The sequence below is a fragment of the Ambystoma mexicanum genome, chromosome 4q (assembly GCF_040938575.1).
Source record: "Ambystoma mexicanum isolate Mex_15411 chromosome 4q, UKY_AmexF1_1, whole genome shotgun sequence".
NCBI lineage: Eukaryota > Metazoa > Chordata > Amphibia > Caudata > Ambystomatidae > Ambystoma > Ambystoma mexicanum.
Genome location: NC_090928.1, coordinates 179,588,239 through 179,604,550, shown reverse-complemented (window position 1 = coordinate 179,604,550; position 16,312 = coordinate 179,588,239). Strand labels below are relative to the sequence as shown.

The 16,312-nt window shown below is 44.6% G+C and overlaps 1 long non-coding RNA gene across 1 annotated transcript; it reads left to right on the top strand.

Moving 5' to 3' along the window:
• The first annotated feature begins 10,461 nt into the window (after positions 1–10,461).
• Positions 10,462–15,840, top strand: LOC138467568 (uncharacterized). The gene is made up of 3 exons (XR_011268112.1): positions 10,462–10,571; positions 11,264–11,478; positions 12,038–15,840. It is a non-coding gene; the product is annotated as an uncharacterized lncRNA (long non-coding RNA).
• Positions 15,841–16,312: the final 472 nt, after the last annotated feature.

Sequence of the window (16,312 nt, the reverse complement as noted above, 5' to 3'; positions counted from 1 at the left end):
CCTTGATTGCTCGTCCATCGCTACCGTAATCGAGAATCTTGGCTGGGGTCTTCTGTGCCTCTCCTCTACCATATAGAGAGCGGAAGTACAGACCCCCCCACCGGTCTTGACACACCTGCCTTACCTTAAAATCACATAAAGCGACAAACAGCGGTCAAGGGCGGTCAAGGGCAAACGCTGCAGTCTGGGAATTGGGACCATTTCCTGTGTTTTGGCTTGTTCATTAGATTGCATATTGATTGCTGTGCACACAACCAGGAATAGGCAGGAGAAAGAGGAAAAAACGGCTTGTGTGTGGGAAAACGTAATTGTTGGCTTGCTGCCGCTGTCCTAGTGGTGGATGCTGGTTCGTGGTCTGGTCCCGACGGGCTGCCTTTTTGTTTGCGCTCAGTCTTTCAAGTAGCTGGGACTCTATGAGACTTCTCTTTGCTGCTTTTCCCATTCTTCTGCTTGTCGGGTTGTGTTTCGCCCCCCCCCCCTCAGCGGGAGATGCTTTTCTGCTGCTTTCCAGTTCGTGCTCGGGTTTCCCAGAGGCGCTGTGCGTGTTTCTGGTCTGCCGGGTCCTCCAGATACTGGAAAGTAAAACTGAGAACCAAGAGGGTGGGTAACTTCCAGCCTTTCGAGTAACCCTTCGTTACCCAACCTATGCGCCTCCAGAGTTTGTACTTTGGGTTTTGTACAGCTAAAGCAGTTGATTAATTCACAGCATTAGAACATTTAATTCTCAGATATTAGATGTATTCGATGTCATTGTTATTTTATACTCTTTACTATTATTTACTTGGCAGCTATTATTAGTTTTTTGCAGGTTTTCAGCAGGTTGCTGTTACGTGGTGCTACCCTTATAAGACTTTTCAAGTGAACTAAAACTTGGAATTATGATGAAAAGGAAAGCAGTGTGATCTGCTTTGGGGCGGGGGCAGACAAACATCTCTAGAAAGCTTAAACCAATTTCTGATGTGAACTTATTGATCACAGAAATTAAGGACTTATTGTTCAACATAGATGGAATGAATGGTGTGAAAGAAAGTGAGCCGTTGGAAGATTCTCAAAGGAAGACCATTGTTAAAGTGCCACTTGTTATTTCCAGCTGTGTCACTCTAGAGTCTGATGATTTAATCTCCTAATTGTGATACAGCTTTGGAAAGTGGGAGGGCCAAAAAGAGCTGTAGACCATGTATTATGAAGGAAGACCACCTGGCGCCATTTGAAGTGGTCCCTGAGATAAATCAATAGGGTGGTAGAAATGTTGTACTTGAGACAAATTGTAATTGCAGGGTGGTGGGAGCCCATGATCCGGATATTATTGAAAAGTATCCACGGGACCCTGACCTGCTCTCCCCTGTTCATCATGAGACTATAGTGCCTCACGCTGTATCCGGCAGCACTCTGTTACCACATTCTGGCTTTAATACGGTATTTGAAAAGGAGGTCAGTGCATGCTTTAGACCATAAAGGTTCCATTATTCTGCCCCTGTCATTGAAGGGACATTGAAGCCTGTTTAAGAGCTCAATCGGGAATACATAAACCCACACTACACTCTTTAAGATCTAAATGCAAAGGGTTTTGTTAAGGAGAAGTGGCATTTACTGGACAGTGCTCTGCAAATGGGGGATGTTTGTCTTTTTTGGAAATTGGTTTTGGACAAAGAGTTAAATGGGGAGCAAGATATACACTGTTCCATTGGTGAAAATGTTTGGTGGTGCAATTTTTCTGGACTATCTGGAGAGGGGTGTACACCAGCCCCATGGCCTGTCACAGGAAACCTTACTCCTTGTACAAACCTTGTTTTTTCAGTGAATGAAGTGGCAGTCTCACTTAAGTCATTAAAGAATGGCAAAACTTATGGGAAGGATCTAATTCCACCAGATCTATTTAAGGACGAGATGGATATATGGGCTCCAGTTATTTGTAAAATATTTAACGAAATCCCGAGTAGTGGGGAAAGCTCTTTATCTTGGCAAATGGCCACCATCCTAACAGTTTATGATAAAGGAGGGAATAAACTCCCAGCCAACTACTGCCAAATTTCCCTTCTGGACGGTGCTGGCAAACGTTTTGGGAAATGAATTCTTAACCATCTCCCTCCATACAAAATATACACTCCCATTATATGTTAGTCTACGTCAAACCTTAATGAACGTCTCAGACCTACCTGCATTAAAATAGTAAATACCATAGACTCCTAGACCTTGCCCTCTTAGCCTAACTCACATGTAGATTGTGCGCTCAAAGATTGCTGTGTTGTATTCTGCCCTCTTAGCCTAATTCACATCTAGATTGTGCGCCCAAAGATTACTGTGTTGCATTCTGCCCTCTTAAGATTGTGTGCTCAAAGATTGCTGTGTTGTATTCTGCTCTCTTAGCCTAATTCACATCGAGATTGTGCGCCCAAAGGTCACTGTGTTGTATTCTGCACTCTTAGCCTAATTCACATCTAGATTGTGCGCCCAAAGGTCACTGTGTTGTATTCTGCCCTCTTAGCCTAATTCACATCTAGATTGTGCTCCCAAAGATTACTGTGTTGTATTCTGCCCTCTTATTATTGTGCGCTCAAAGATTGCTGTGTTGTATTCTGCCCTCTTAAGATTGTACGCACAAAGATTAGTGTGTTGCATTCTGCCCTCTTAAGATTGTGCGCTCAAAGACTACTGTGTTGTATTCTGCCACCATAAGACTCTCTCATGTCTTGACTGTGCGCTCAAAGACTATAGTGTTGTATGTTGCCCTCTTAGTCTGATTCAGATCTAGATTGTACACTCTGTGTTGTATTCCCCGCATCTATAAACTGTTCCCATTAGCTTATCCCACTTCTTGATTAGTAGATTCAGGGCCCTTCTGCCACCACTAGCTCATTAACCCAGCTTCACAACACCAAATGGAGACCACAGCTCACAAGAAACTCCCCGCACCTGTCTTGACTCCTAGAATCCCCCTCTCCCTGCCCCCTCCTGTACCCATCCCCTCGGCCACTGCTCTGCGCTTTAGCACCCACCTTCTCAAACCCCTGCACCATTCCCACCCTGAGCACAACCTTTGAAACCCAACCCCACCCTTCACCATTCCCACCCTGAGCACAACCTTTGAAACCCAACCCCAGCCTAACGCCCCTCGTCCACTCTCCTACCACCACCCGCATCCAACTCTAAAATCAGAGGTGCACTCTGGCACGCCAAACACCGCCCTCTGCAGAAGCTTACTTTCCTGACCCCTCCCTCCAAAACTCATCACCCCCTATCCTCCCTCTGACCGCCATTGAGAACTCCCTAATACCCCACACCAAGATACCTCGCCCCCTATCAAATTCCCAATCCAGAAGAGCCCTCTGGTGCTCCAACCAGCTCAAGCCCTCACACTCCTCCACTCCTTCCCTTCACCCCCCATCAAACATCCCTACCTCCCTTTCCCCCTACTTTACCCCCAAGTGCCTCTCCCCAAACAACCACATATCTGCCCCTCTTTTCCTCCCCTGCCCTCCTCCCACCTTAACCCCCGTTGACCCCCATCTCCCCTAATGCACCTAAGAACTACCCTCCCTCAACCCCTGCCAACACCCGCCCTTATATCCCTTCTCTTATCGAAGAAAAGCACATCTCGCCCTCGCAAGAACAGTAGTTTCATCTCCATCACCAGCTGACACTTCTACCCTCTCTCACACCCTTACTCCTCTCCACCTCTGCCTCAACCCAACCTCCCAACCTCTACATCGCCTTCCCCATCACAATCCTCCAGCCCTCGCCCAGCTTCCACCCCCTCTCTCTTGACTTCACTCCCTGCACACCTGACCCCCCGATCCCTTCCAGAGTCACTCCAATTGCTAATCCCCGAATCCGCCTCACACCCAAAGACCATCTGTCCACTCACCTGCCCCTTCTCGACTCTACCCACACCCCTCACATATCCTCCTCTGCCCGCCTACTTTTCCCAGCCTCCACTGATGTACCCAATCTAACCTCATGCCCAACCTCTCAAAATCTGCTGCCACCCTTCCCCCTCCTTACCCCTTCTTTCCCAGTCTCAACTACCCAGAAAGTCCCACTGTCCCCCTCCTCCCCCCAAACTCCTTAAACTCCTCCTGCTCACCACCCGATGACCTCCTCCATGACCACAACCCATGCCACAGTCAACAGCATCCTTTTTAATGCCCGCTCTGTAGCGAAAAACAGCATCTTCGACCTCCTCTCCTCTGACAAACCAGACCTAGTCTTTATCACTGAAACCTAGTTCTCCGATGACTCTGCTCCTGTTGCACATGAAGTATTCTCCCATGGCTAATTGCTCATCCCGCTCAACAGAGCCTCCAGAGGAGGTGGCGTGGCGGTCCTCTTCAAATCCCACGTCTCTGTCTCACTCATTGAATCACAGACATGCATTCCATCATGCAAATCCCTACTAGTTAAACTCTCGCTACCTCTGACTTTCTCTCACAGCTTCCTACTCATCTACAGGCCTCCTGGTTATGACAGACATTTCTCAAACAATCTCTGTGATTCTGTAGCCACCATTCAAATACATCACCCCTCTCTGAATCTCCTAGGAGACTTCAATATTTGGTTGGACATTCCCACCAACCCCATGACCCATCCTCTCATCGACAGCCAGGATGCGCTTAACCTCTCCCTTCATATGAATGGTCCAACCCACTCTAGGGGGCAAACCCGTGATGCAATCTTCAGCTCCCACGACCTGATTCATTTATCCCGTCCATACCCCTCATCTGGTCAGACCACTTTGTCATCCCTTTCTCCATCCTCACCCCCGCCCCCCCTACACCGCCCATGGCCTTCCCCCGAAACCTCAAATGCTGGAACAAAGTAAAGATCCTTCCTGACCTTGCTGAAGCCCTACTTCTTAGATCCCCTACAATGCCCCCCCAGACAGATCCCTAACCATCGACTCCTTCGACTCTTGGCTCAATTAATCACTAATTCCTCTCACCCCTTCACGCCCTGCTTCCTCACGCAATGGAGTATTTCCCAAATAGTTCACACCCGAACTGAAGAACGCCAAAAAAACAAAATAATCGCAAATGGCAAACATCAAAAACAGAACTCAGCAGATCTGCTTTTGCCGTGCACCAGCACAACTACAAAGCCAAAATCCTGATTGCCAAAAAAGCCTATTACAACAAACGAATTCACAACTGTTGAAACAGTAGCAAAGACCTCCATAGAATAATTTCTGAATGCATCAACCCCACCTGCACCTTTACCCAATCTGCCCCATCACAATCGCTCTGTGACTCACTATTGCTACACTTCTACACCACCGCTCTTGACAGGACGACCGCCCTTAACAACACACTATCCCTCCTCCCCTCCAATGACCTAACAACCCCACAAGCCCCCCTTCCCCTTCTGCCCCAATCCAAGATCCACCCACCTTCAACTCGTTCAGACCTATCTCCAGAGGTGAGTTTCTTGACCTACTATCTACTAGAAAACTGTCTGGCTCCCTTCCCCGCCGCTGTCCTAAAAGTAATATTCTCATCCACCTGCGCAGGAGAACACGCTGGAACCATACTGAATGATTCTCTACATTCTGGCATCTTCCCCGACGCCTTCAAAATTGTGCATGTCAAGCCTCTTCTTCAAAAGCCATCCCCCAACCCCCCGCCTCAAAAACTACAGATCCATCTCTAACACCAGATTCCTTGCAAGACTCATCGACCAAACAGCGTACTCCCAGTTAAATCCCTTTGTTGAATCCAACACTCCTCGACCCCCCGCAGTCTGGTTTCAGACCACGGCATGGTACCAAAACCACACTGGCCTCAATCTGGGATGATATTAAGGTCACTGCAGACTCTGAAGGATGCGCTGCATTAATTCTCCTCGACCCCTCTGCAACCTTTGACAAGATCAACCACTCAATCCTCCTTGACCATCTCTACTCCCTCCTCTCACCTTTTGTATCAGCTGCTCGATAAGGCGCATGTCTATCTGCCCTCCTATTCAACCTCTATATGTCCACCCTTCCTAGAATCCTCTGCCCGCACAACATCTTGTGCTACAACTATGTTGACGATACCCAAATCATCCTTAAAATCCACAATTCAGACACCAACCCCCATACTGACCATGCAGCTTGTCTCCTAGATTTCGACCGATGGATGAACCACTTCCTCCTAAACCCCACAAAAACCGAAATCATGGTATGCAGCATCTCTGTGCTTTTTCCTCATCCTCTTCCTTGGCCCCCTTCCCTGGGCCAACCTCCCACCCCCTCCGACACAGTAAAAAAACCTAGGCTGCACTATGGACTCCGGCTTAACTCTCTCCCGACAGATCAACAATGTGTCTAAATGCTGCCACTACCATCTCATATTTCTCAGACGCATCTTCCCCTACCTTTCCTTCCTGAACAGACTTGTTGCTGTGATGTCAATTTGCTGTTATGTCAATTGTGTTATGGAGACTGGACTATGCCAACTCCCTATACCTAGGAGTTCCAGCATACCATCTTAACAAACTCCAAAGAGCCCAAAACGCTGCAGCTAAACTGCTCCTCGCCCTGTGTCCAAGAGACTACACCTCTCCTGCTCTCCGAACCCTCCACTGGCTACCAGTAGGACGAAGAGCCTCCTTCAAGACCCTGTGCATCACTCACCGTGCAGTGCAAAAGACCGGCCACTATACCTGCAAGAAAAGCTACAACCTTACCTCCCACCGTGCACCCTAAGATCAAGCACTGCCCTCCTTTTAGTGATCCCTACCACTAACAACTCAGGATCGGAGGCTCTGCCTTCTCAGTCTTGGCCCTGACTCTGTGGAACACGCTCCCTCCACATATTTGACACACCCAAGACTATATGACGTTCTGCAAAGTACTAAAAACTTGGCTCTTTTCATAACACCAACCTTGATCTTAAGAAGGGATTAGACTTCCAAGTCACTGAAAGGCTAAATACTACGTGACCCAGCTTTGTCTTCAATGACTCAGCCATATACAACCCTATCCCTGAATAAAGAATTAAAGATCTCCTTGGATCAGCATTCATCCCAACCTGTGTCCCCCAGCCCATTCAGCCCATGCAGTCGCTCTGTACCCCCGCCCATGATCCCCGTAATATCCCCAGGACCCCCGTGAGATCGCTATGTACCCTCTGGCCCAGTCCCGCTGCTATATGCCCCATCCGCTCCTGCCCACCGTGTTTTACTACGCGCCCATACCCCTTGGTCCCTGCGCCTCACTGTCCCACACCCCTTTAGCACCTGTACTGCTACTGCGCAACCCACCCTGGCTCGGGTGATATCACTGGATATTGTTATGTACTCTTGTGCTGTCATAAATGCTGCTGCCATGTACCTCTAGTCCCTGTGATGTCTCGATACACCTCGAGCCCCTTTGTCCCGTACTGTCCCTGTGTCCCCTGCCCACCTGCTACCCGTACATTCATTGCAAATCCTGGCCTCGTGCTATTATCATATACCCAACCCCTCTATGCCCCACTAGTCTGTCGGACAACTCATCTAGTCCCCGTGATCTCGCTGTGTGCCCTGTATGTCACCCTATACCCTATGATATCTCTATACACCCATGCCCTGTCATATCCCACGTAGTGACTGCCTGCGCACCCCCTCCAGTGCCCTACGTCTCTGTATACCCAGTCCCTCTGGTCCTGTAATGTCTCTGGGGCCCTGCATGCTTGTTGTTTGTCCCTACCACCGCCCCCTGCGATGTGTCCCCAGCCCTCCTGGTCCTCGTGTACCGTTCCTGGCATGACCCACTGTCCATCCCTCATTACTTGCTTCAAAGCGCAATATGCTTAGGCGCTTTATGCATGAACCATCATATCATATCACTATGCTTACTCTTTACTCTATACCATCACTCAAGTAGAGTACGGCTATACCTCTCGATAAACTCGGCCTAGCTGCTCACATACAAACACTACCCCACGAACACCTCATCACTCTAATAAAACGCAGCTATATCCCATGACAAACTGACCTAGCTGCTCAGATAAGCGTCCTACAGGCCTAACACAGCCAGAACCCACTCTGGGTGTCCACCCACCAGACTGCACACATTCAACTGATACATCCACCACCACACCTAATGCTAGGATGCAGCTACCATCAGGCAATTACATCAGCTGCTCACATAACTGGTGGACCCACGGACCCTATGACACTATCTCTACTCGCTCTACTGACCTGGACTGTGGTCCCAGAGGGCGTCCAACCTACGAGCACTTTGAGGTCATACCAATAATATATAGAGTGCTATATAAATGGGAAATAACATAACAAATAACATAACATCTCCAGGATAGGGGGAATTGCAATAATGTAATTAGTCACCTTCAGGCAGGGTTCAGATATAATCGGGGCACAATGGACCACTGTTTTATATAATCTATGCTTATACAGAAGTACACAATGCTAAATAAAATGTATATTTAGACCTAAGGACTGCCTTTGATTCCGTTTCAAGGGCCATTTTATGGCAAATCCTGTTAGCTCGAAATGCTGCTGTGGATCTGGTTTCAATCATTTCCTTCCTTTACTCAGCCTACAAAGCAAGAATCTGTTATGGTCTAGGTGGTGAGATGACATAGGCTTTTGGTGTACATACAGGTGTTAGACAGGGTTGTGTCCTGGCACCTCTTCTATTCAACATTTATGTACAGGAGATTATCGATGCATTGGTGAAGGGTGCCAGAACCCTCCTAGGATGGCTTCCGATAATTATCCTGCTCTTTTTTATGTGGATGATGCCGTCTTGCTTGCAACTACCCCAAAAGGTCTGAAAAGGGCTTTGTCTATTTTTCAGTTCAAATGCAAGCTGCAAGCATTTGGGTTTAAGTCTAAATTCTGATAAATCGAATGTGCTGGTCTTTAAACCCTCTTTTGCCAAATGCAAACTGCTGGTGTTGAGTGTGTGTGACTCAGTAATTGAGTAAGTCCCCCACTTTAATTATCTAGGGGTGTGCTTCGAGGAGTCTGGAGGCTGGAGAGCACGGTTTACAAAATCTGTTAATACACTGGAAAATATAGTGGTGGCTTTTTGTCTTTTTTTTGTTGGAAATATGGTATTGAGGTAATCTCCCTGCACTGGACCTGCACCAAAAGCAAGCCTTGCAGCCTCAATGTATTGTGCTGAATTGTGGGGTTGTTCAAATGCTGGTAGGTTGAGTATTTGCGAGAATACATTTTTGAAAAAACTGTTGATATTACCCACTAGTGCCCCCTCCTCATTGTTTTTTTTATAACTCAACTGAGTTCCATTAGCATCCTAAATAATTCTTAAGCCGGTTCTGTATTGGCTTAGAGTCTGGAATACAAAGGGCCTTGAAAAATACTGTGATGTGTTATTCTACATAATGAGTTTAAATGGAGGCAAGAGCTTATGTATAAGCATGTGAAGTCAGTCCTTTCTGCTGGGTTTTTTGCCGCAGGATGCAAAGCACTTGAATTCATATATGTTCTTGAGAGCCCATGAGAAATTGATCACTGAAGCTATACATCTTAAATTGGGCCAAGAATATCTAGAATGGAGCAGGGTTTTAAAACGTATCTAGATCTAATCTCCCTGCACTTCAAGAGATCTTTGTATTTGAGCTTTAGACTCAGCATACTGCCAGTAGTGTCCTTCACCTCATTATAGAGTAATGGCGAAACTGCAAAATGCCCATTATGTGGATTTATTTAAGAAACCTTACCACATTTTATGCTAGTTTGTGGAAAAACCTCCCGCTTGAGGAGGTTGTGTCTGAGAACATTACTAAAGACTTCTGGTATTCGTCACGTAGCACCTGCCTTGTTGTATTTAAGACTGTGCTTGTCTTTAAATGTTATTTTTGCAACCACTTGTTATATCTCTAGAGCATGGTTTCAGAGAAACAAAGCCTTGAAACAAGGAAATATTAAAACTGGGTCCAGCGGGTAACTGGGAGATGATATGCTTTTAACATTTTTTAGATCTTGTTATTTATTGCACTTTGTATGGTTCACTGCTGAGCTTTTTCTTGAACTTGTAATTGTATGTTTATATAAATCTTTTTTTCCTGTTTCTCTTTTAACCAGTGATGTATGCTTTTTATCTGTTTCATCAACCTGAATTTTGTATATGTTGTCAAGCTTGAAGGTAAATACTGAATAAAAGCAAGATAAACATTAGTTATATCAACCACTGCTATTAGGTGGTGTTCATTGTCATTTTTTTCACATGCTCTGATTCTGTGTCAAGTATTTTGATGTATTTTTTAACTTTCACTAACATGAACCTACAAAATTAGATTTGTTAATCAATGGCATTTCTATGCAGGTATTTAGTTATTGTATTCATGTTAGTGAGGTTGAATGTTTATTTGATTGTATTTGTTGTTCTTTTAATGCACTTTCACTATGCAGTACTTTTAGTTGTTTTTGGTTTTCTATGATGCAGTACAATTCATGGTGTTTTGCAAGTTCATTTTAGTCATTTTATTTATAATTGTATTTTCTTGTAGCTGCATCGTTCTCATCATCCCAGTGGACCTGCACCAGATGTTGTACAGTTAACTCCTGTGAAAGGCCAACCCCTATTAAAAACATAAGAGTGGATGGAGGTGGCGTTGGAGGAGGTATTGCTGTTCTACATTCAATGTCCTAGTGCACCTTTAACAGATGGTTGATCAGTACTGATGTTACTAAGCTTTGGGATGGAACATTGTTCACTACAAAGGACTGTTTGCAATGATGAATATAAAGTAATTTTTTGGGTGTATTAGATATCTTGTCTATTGAATCTTGGGTGTCCTGATTGGTCATGGGTACTGTTTCTATCAGTGTAACTGTTTTGTTTCCCATGTTCTCCAAGTTTATTTACCCTACCCCATCCTTTCTTGTTCTGCATGTTCATTTAACCTACCCCATTCTCTCTTTTTTTCAAGTTTACATAACCTACCCCATTCACTCTATTGTAATTCCTTAGCATAATGTCCCTTGTTTGTTCTCAATCAGTTTATATGTGTATGTTTATTGATTAAAGTAACAGTTTTATACTTTTATTGTACCCCTATTGTGTTAGTGAGTTAGTGATGGCAATGTACATTATGTTTGGAGAGAATCATTTCTCAATCAGCTAGTGTGGCATCTCCTGTGAGAAGTCAAATGAGGCATAGGCTGCACATTACTCTCATAACTGAAACATTGGGAAAATATATTTTTTTAAGTACCAGTGTTTTTTCCTATGTGATTGTTTTCTATCCCTTGTTCTCCAAGTTTACTTATTCCACCCTATTCTCTCTTGTTATAATTCTCTCGCTTATCCAAGTGGTACTACTGGAGATGGGAGCAGCACATCCGAAGATACTTCATCGGAAGCCTCCTTTCTGAACCTCTCTAGCATTTCTGATGACTCTTCAAATGGAGTGCTCCAGTGCTGCAGGTGTTTCAAGACTTTGGCTGTTGGTGGCAGCACCTTTAATGTGTAGAGGTTGATTCTGCACAACCACCGCTCACAGCTCCAGTGAAGAGGGAAGACCACATGTAAGCCAAAAAAGGCTGCAGCCCAGTATGGGACAGGGTTTAGGTAGATTTGACCGTATGCAATTCGTTCACTGAAATTTGACCGAAAAACAATTGCACGTGAGAACGAATTGAAACACATATGCATTTTCTTTTTCCCTGCCTCCAATTTTAAGCAAGCGGGCCACCCCTGAACCCTCAAAATTGCTAAATACCAACCCTGGATAGCAGGGGACACCCCCACAACACCCGCTCTCCAGGTTTGCTATTTAGCAATATATGTGGCCAAATCACCCATGTGAAATTCAGCCAAATTGGTCGTTAGGTCATTTTTTCTGGTCAAATAGGCTAATACCTGGGGCAGACCATCCAGAAGTATGTATTTCTTTCATCCAAGTTGGAATTTCTTTCCCAATGGCACAACGATTAGTCTGTGCAAAGAGAACAACAATGTACTGTGCACCATTGTTGTATCTTATATTGTGTATATATTGTACTATATATGAGGGTCAACAAAATGTATTTAATTGTTTTTCATGTAGTGTGTTCTTTAACTAATTGAGTTTTCATTTTTTTACAGATAGAAGGCTACTAATGTTTATGAACTTGTTTGCTTGCAGCCAATTTGACTCCATGTTCTGCATCCTAACTACTATGTGTACTGTGATTTCCTTATCATCATCCACTTGACATAACTCCATGAGAAGTCATATACTGTAGTGACACCTTTTAACTACCATTGTATCACTACTGACTGTTTTGTCATTCCTATTTCATACTGAGATTTTCTTTTCTTTACAAATCTTATAACCATGGCTATAAAAAAAGGGAGTGATTGGTGTATTGAGCATCACGTCTAGACACAGCAACGACTGGCATGTTTACCCACGGCTACGCAGCACCCACCCGGTGTGCATGTTTGTGGACATGTCTTAGCCATGGGTAACAATAGCCAAACCAGCGAGGCTCCTCTATAGCCGCAGCTATAACAAGCACATGCTTGGGTGCATCAATGCGTTTTGCCATTTAATTGGTTGTTGTGGTAAGCGGGGCTATTAGTATCACCACATCTATTGGACCAGACATTTTCTGTGCAGTAATCATATTTTCATATGGATGATACAGGTCAGGATTTTATATGTGTTTGTTATTTTATGTACTTAGGTGTTCCCTTGTCTTATTTGAAGTTTTGAAGGTTGACTTTGTTTGATTTTGAGTTTGTAGAAAATATATGTGTGTAGCCACCGCTACAAGGCAAGTTTGTAGCTGTGTTGAATAGCCGCAGCTACGTGAGATGCTGTGCAGGGCATTGTATGTGTTTCAGTGTTTGTAATTGGCTGGTGTTCATGCTCGTTAAAGGGCAGTTATACCACAAACTATCACCACCGTAGTGGTGCCCTGGCAGATCTGAAAAGGAAAAAGGGTAGGATTGATTAGTGAGCCATAGTGGGAAAGGGCAGAGCGAGGGTTGTGATATGCTCTTGACAGCTTCAGTTCATTTAACCCTGTTCGCTGAGCATGGGTGTGATTTCTGGTTCGTTGGTCCACCATGTTCTGTTCTGCGAGACTACGTGTGGTTTGTTTTGTTGTTGCAGTGTAGTGAAGTGCATGTGGATTGCTCTGCAATAGAAGTGGTTGTTTTTGTTTAGTAGCGTAAAAGAGGTGAATGCAGAGAGTTGAGGTTTTAGCGGTCGGGTTAGTGGGTTATTCCAATCCATTTTACCTCCTGGCTTCGGAGATCTGTGTTAGGCATATCTCTCCATGTCGCGTGTTGATGCATTCCGTGGTGGGTCACTCTCCGAATTCTCTGCATAGTAGTGTCTTGTCTTCATAACTGTGTAGTGGACTGTGGGATGAGTTAGGTGGAGGTGCCTCCCCCAAGTCCCGAGTGGTGTTTAGGGCTCTTTAAAGGGTTTGGTGTTAGGCTATCCTTGGATGTGTCTGCCATAACCTGCCTGCTCTGCTAGGTTGTGCCCCCCATTTGATTTCTAGAGGGCTCCCTGGGCTCCGGTACTTGCCTGTTTTTGGTTATTGCTCCCTCTTCTGCAGCTAAGGTAACCATCCCGTTACAGATGCCTCAGTCAGGAGTTATTATTGGGGGGGTATCTTGGGCTCCCTCCCTCCCCGGCCTTCTCTTCCTATGTGTGCTTGTTGGTGTGTGTTCCAATTTGAGTGGTGCCAGTGAGTTAATTAATTTCCATCTGTTTCTGAATAGAAGAGCCAGGTTTTAATATGTTTTCAAAATTTTAGGTGGGCCTTCATATAGCGTATTTCTTTCCGGGGGGAGTTCCAGGTTTTTGCTGCAAGGTGAGAGAAAGAGGATCCCCCAAGTTTTTTTCTTGCGTGTGGTTTTGGTTCCAGGCCGATGTTGATGCTTGATCTGAGTGTTCTTGTTGGTTGGTAAATGATGATTTTCTTTTGTAAGAACTCTGCTCCTTGGCCATGGATTGCTCTGTGCGTTATGCACATAGTTTTGAACGTGATTGGTTGTTTGACTGGCAGCCAGTGTAGTATCTTTAGCACTGGATTGATGTGGTCTCTTCGCGATAGTTTGAGGAGAAGTCTGGCTGCTGCATTTTGTATGCATTGGAATTTCATCAGCAGGTATTCCGTCATTCCAAGGTATAGGCTGTTGGCGTGGTCTATTCTACAGATGGTGAGGGAGATGATGGTAAGTATTTTGTGGGTGGAGGAGAAGAATGGTAAGATCCTTTTTATCATGTGCAAGAGGAAGAAGCACTTCTTGATTATTGTGTTTACTTGTGGTTCCAGTGTTAGCTCGTTGTCCATTAGGACTCCAAGGTTTTTGACTATTTTAGACGGTGTGGGCACTCTTCCTAATTCTGCCCAACGGATGTAATGGTTATTTTCCTGGTTTTTGGATATAACCATGATTTCAGTCTTGCCTGTGTTGAGTATGAGGTTGTTTGTTTTCCTCCATTCATAGAGTTTGTTTGGACAGTCTACTAGCATTGTGTTCCCTTGTGCATTTTCTATTTTATAGGTGATTTGTGTGTCATCCGCGTAGTTGTAGCATGTGAGTCTATCTTTTAACAAGTTTAATCAATGGAGTCAGGTTGATATAGAAGAGGAGTGTGGCTAGGGAGGATTCTTGTGGTACTCCACAGTTGTTGTCTCACAGAGCAGATTTGAATGGTTTTATCCAGACATTTTCTGTTCTATCAGTTAGAAATGATTTAATCCAGAGAAGAGCTATGGTGCGGATCCCTATATCGTCTAGTCTCTTGATGAGGATCTCATGGTTGACTGTGTCGAATGCTGCAGAGAGATTCAGTAGTATCAGTGTTGAGTTTGCGTCAGAAATGTGTACTTCGCTGTGATAGGTTGCAGTGAATATGTGTCGGCTATTTTATTAGTTTTCTTACAATATAGTCCTCTTTTTCTGCTTTTCATTTTGGAAAGTATAAAACCCACCATTTCGTCTACTTTTCTCATTTTGACTGCAGAACTCGCACTGTGCTCATGTTGCACTTCATTTCACCTGTGACTATATATCATTGGCATTTATCAGTTGTTTGTCACTGTTTTGTTGAAGATTTTACTTGATAATATGTTGATAATGGGGCTTTGTGATTTTTTTGTATCTTACTATATTTGTTAACAATGAAGTGGTACTGATGTATATGTAGAAAATGGGTGGGAACAATTGTTGGAAGTTGTTTAATAGGAAATAAAATGTATTTTAGTGAGGTGCACGATATAGAATCTTCCTGCACTCAAAATAAAAGAATGATCACAAAGCAGGAGAAATGTGATTTTATTTACAATGCTTTTATAATCTCTCATACGCACTTGCCTCAGCTTTCACATGAAGTACCACTTCCTTGCCTTGCTTATGTCATCGTCCAGAGCATCAACATCTTCATCGCTGCTCCTGCAAGACGATCAACCTGACCCTGGTGTTTCTCGAACATCAGCCTCATCCTCTACATTGAACTGACTCTGTGGCGCACCTTGGTACCAGCTTGACTGCCGTACTGAACCTGTTAACCGCCTGATCTGCAAAGCTTGAGTAGACGATTCAACGCCAGCTTACCACTGGACCATCACGACTCCTGCATCCATGACCCGAGCCGACACCATGGTCGACATCAGAAAACCTGGTTTGATGCTGTTGAGCCACCAAGACCTTTGCAAGGTCATTATTGACTAATATATGCCCCCTGGACCATCTTTGGGCCCTAGAGACTGGATAGATCATTGTAATCCATTTTTCAACCTCAAGAACATACCATCTGAACATTGTGGTCTGAATTGCGTTGTCTCCCCCGTCTAATTACCCAGAGTGCTGCATCTATTCTACCTTTGCATATTATGTGTTCTTTCTACAGGGGTGGATTTTTACAGTGTTTTCTAGTTAGATATCATTGTACATGGCATGTTTGATTAAAGTATATATTTTTATAGAAACTTTATTGGACATTTCTTTATGTTAGAAGGTTATATTTCGCTGTTTGGGTTGTTATTGAACTACATTCACACCCCTCTTGATTGTACAGCCTTCCCTCGGCCCACGTTACTACAAAAGGCGAAGGAGGTATGTCTCTTAACTGTGCTCGTTTCACTTTAATGATTGTGCTGGCTCTTGATTTTTAGAACTGTGAGGTCTTAACAGGCAGTTTAGCTTCTACTCAACCTTGTGCTCCTGCAGGGAAGAAGTCAATTCGTCACACAAGCAGGGAAAGCAGGCTGAATTTGCTTGAGCAGACCTGCGTGCCCTGCAATTCATCTCTACCCGTGATACAAATAACATACTGTATCAAAAGTGCCCTTCCTGCGTCCATTCCCCCATATTTGGTCTTACCTGCCTTCATCCCGTGCCTCCTATTGGCTG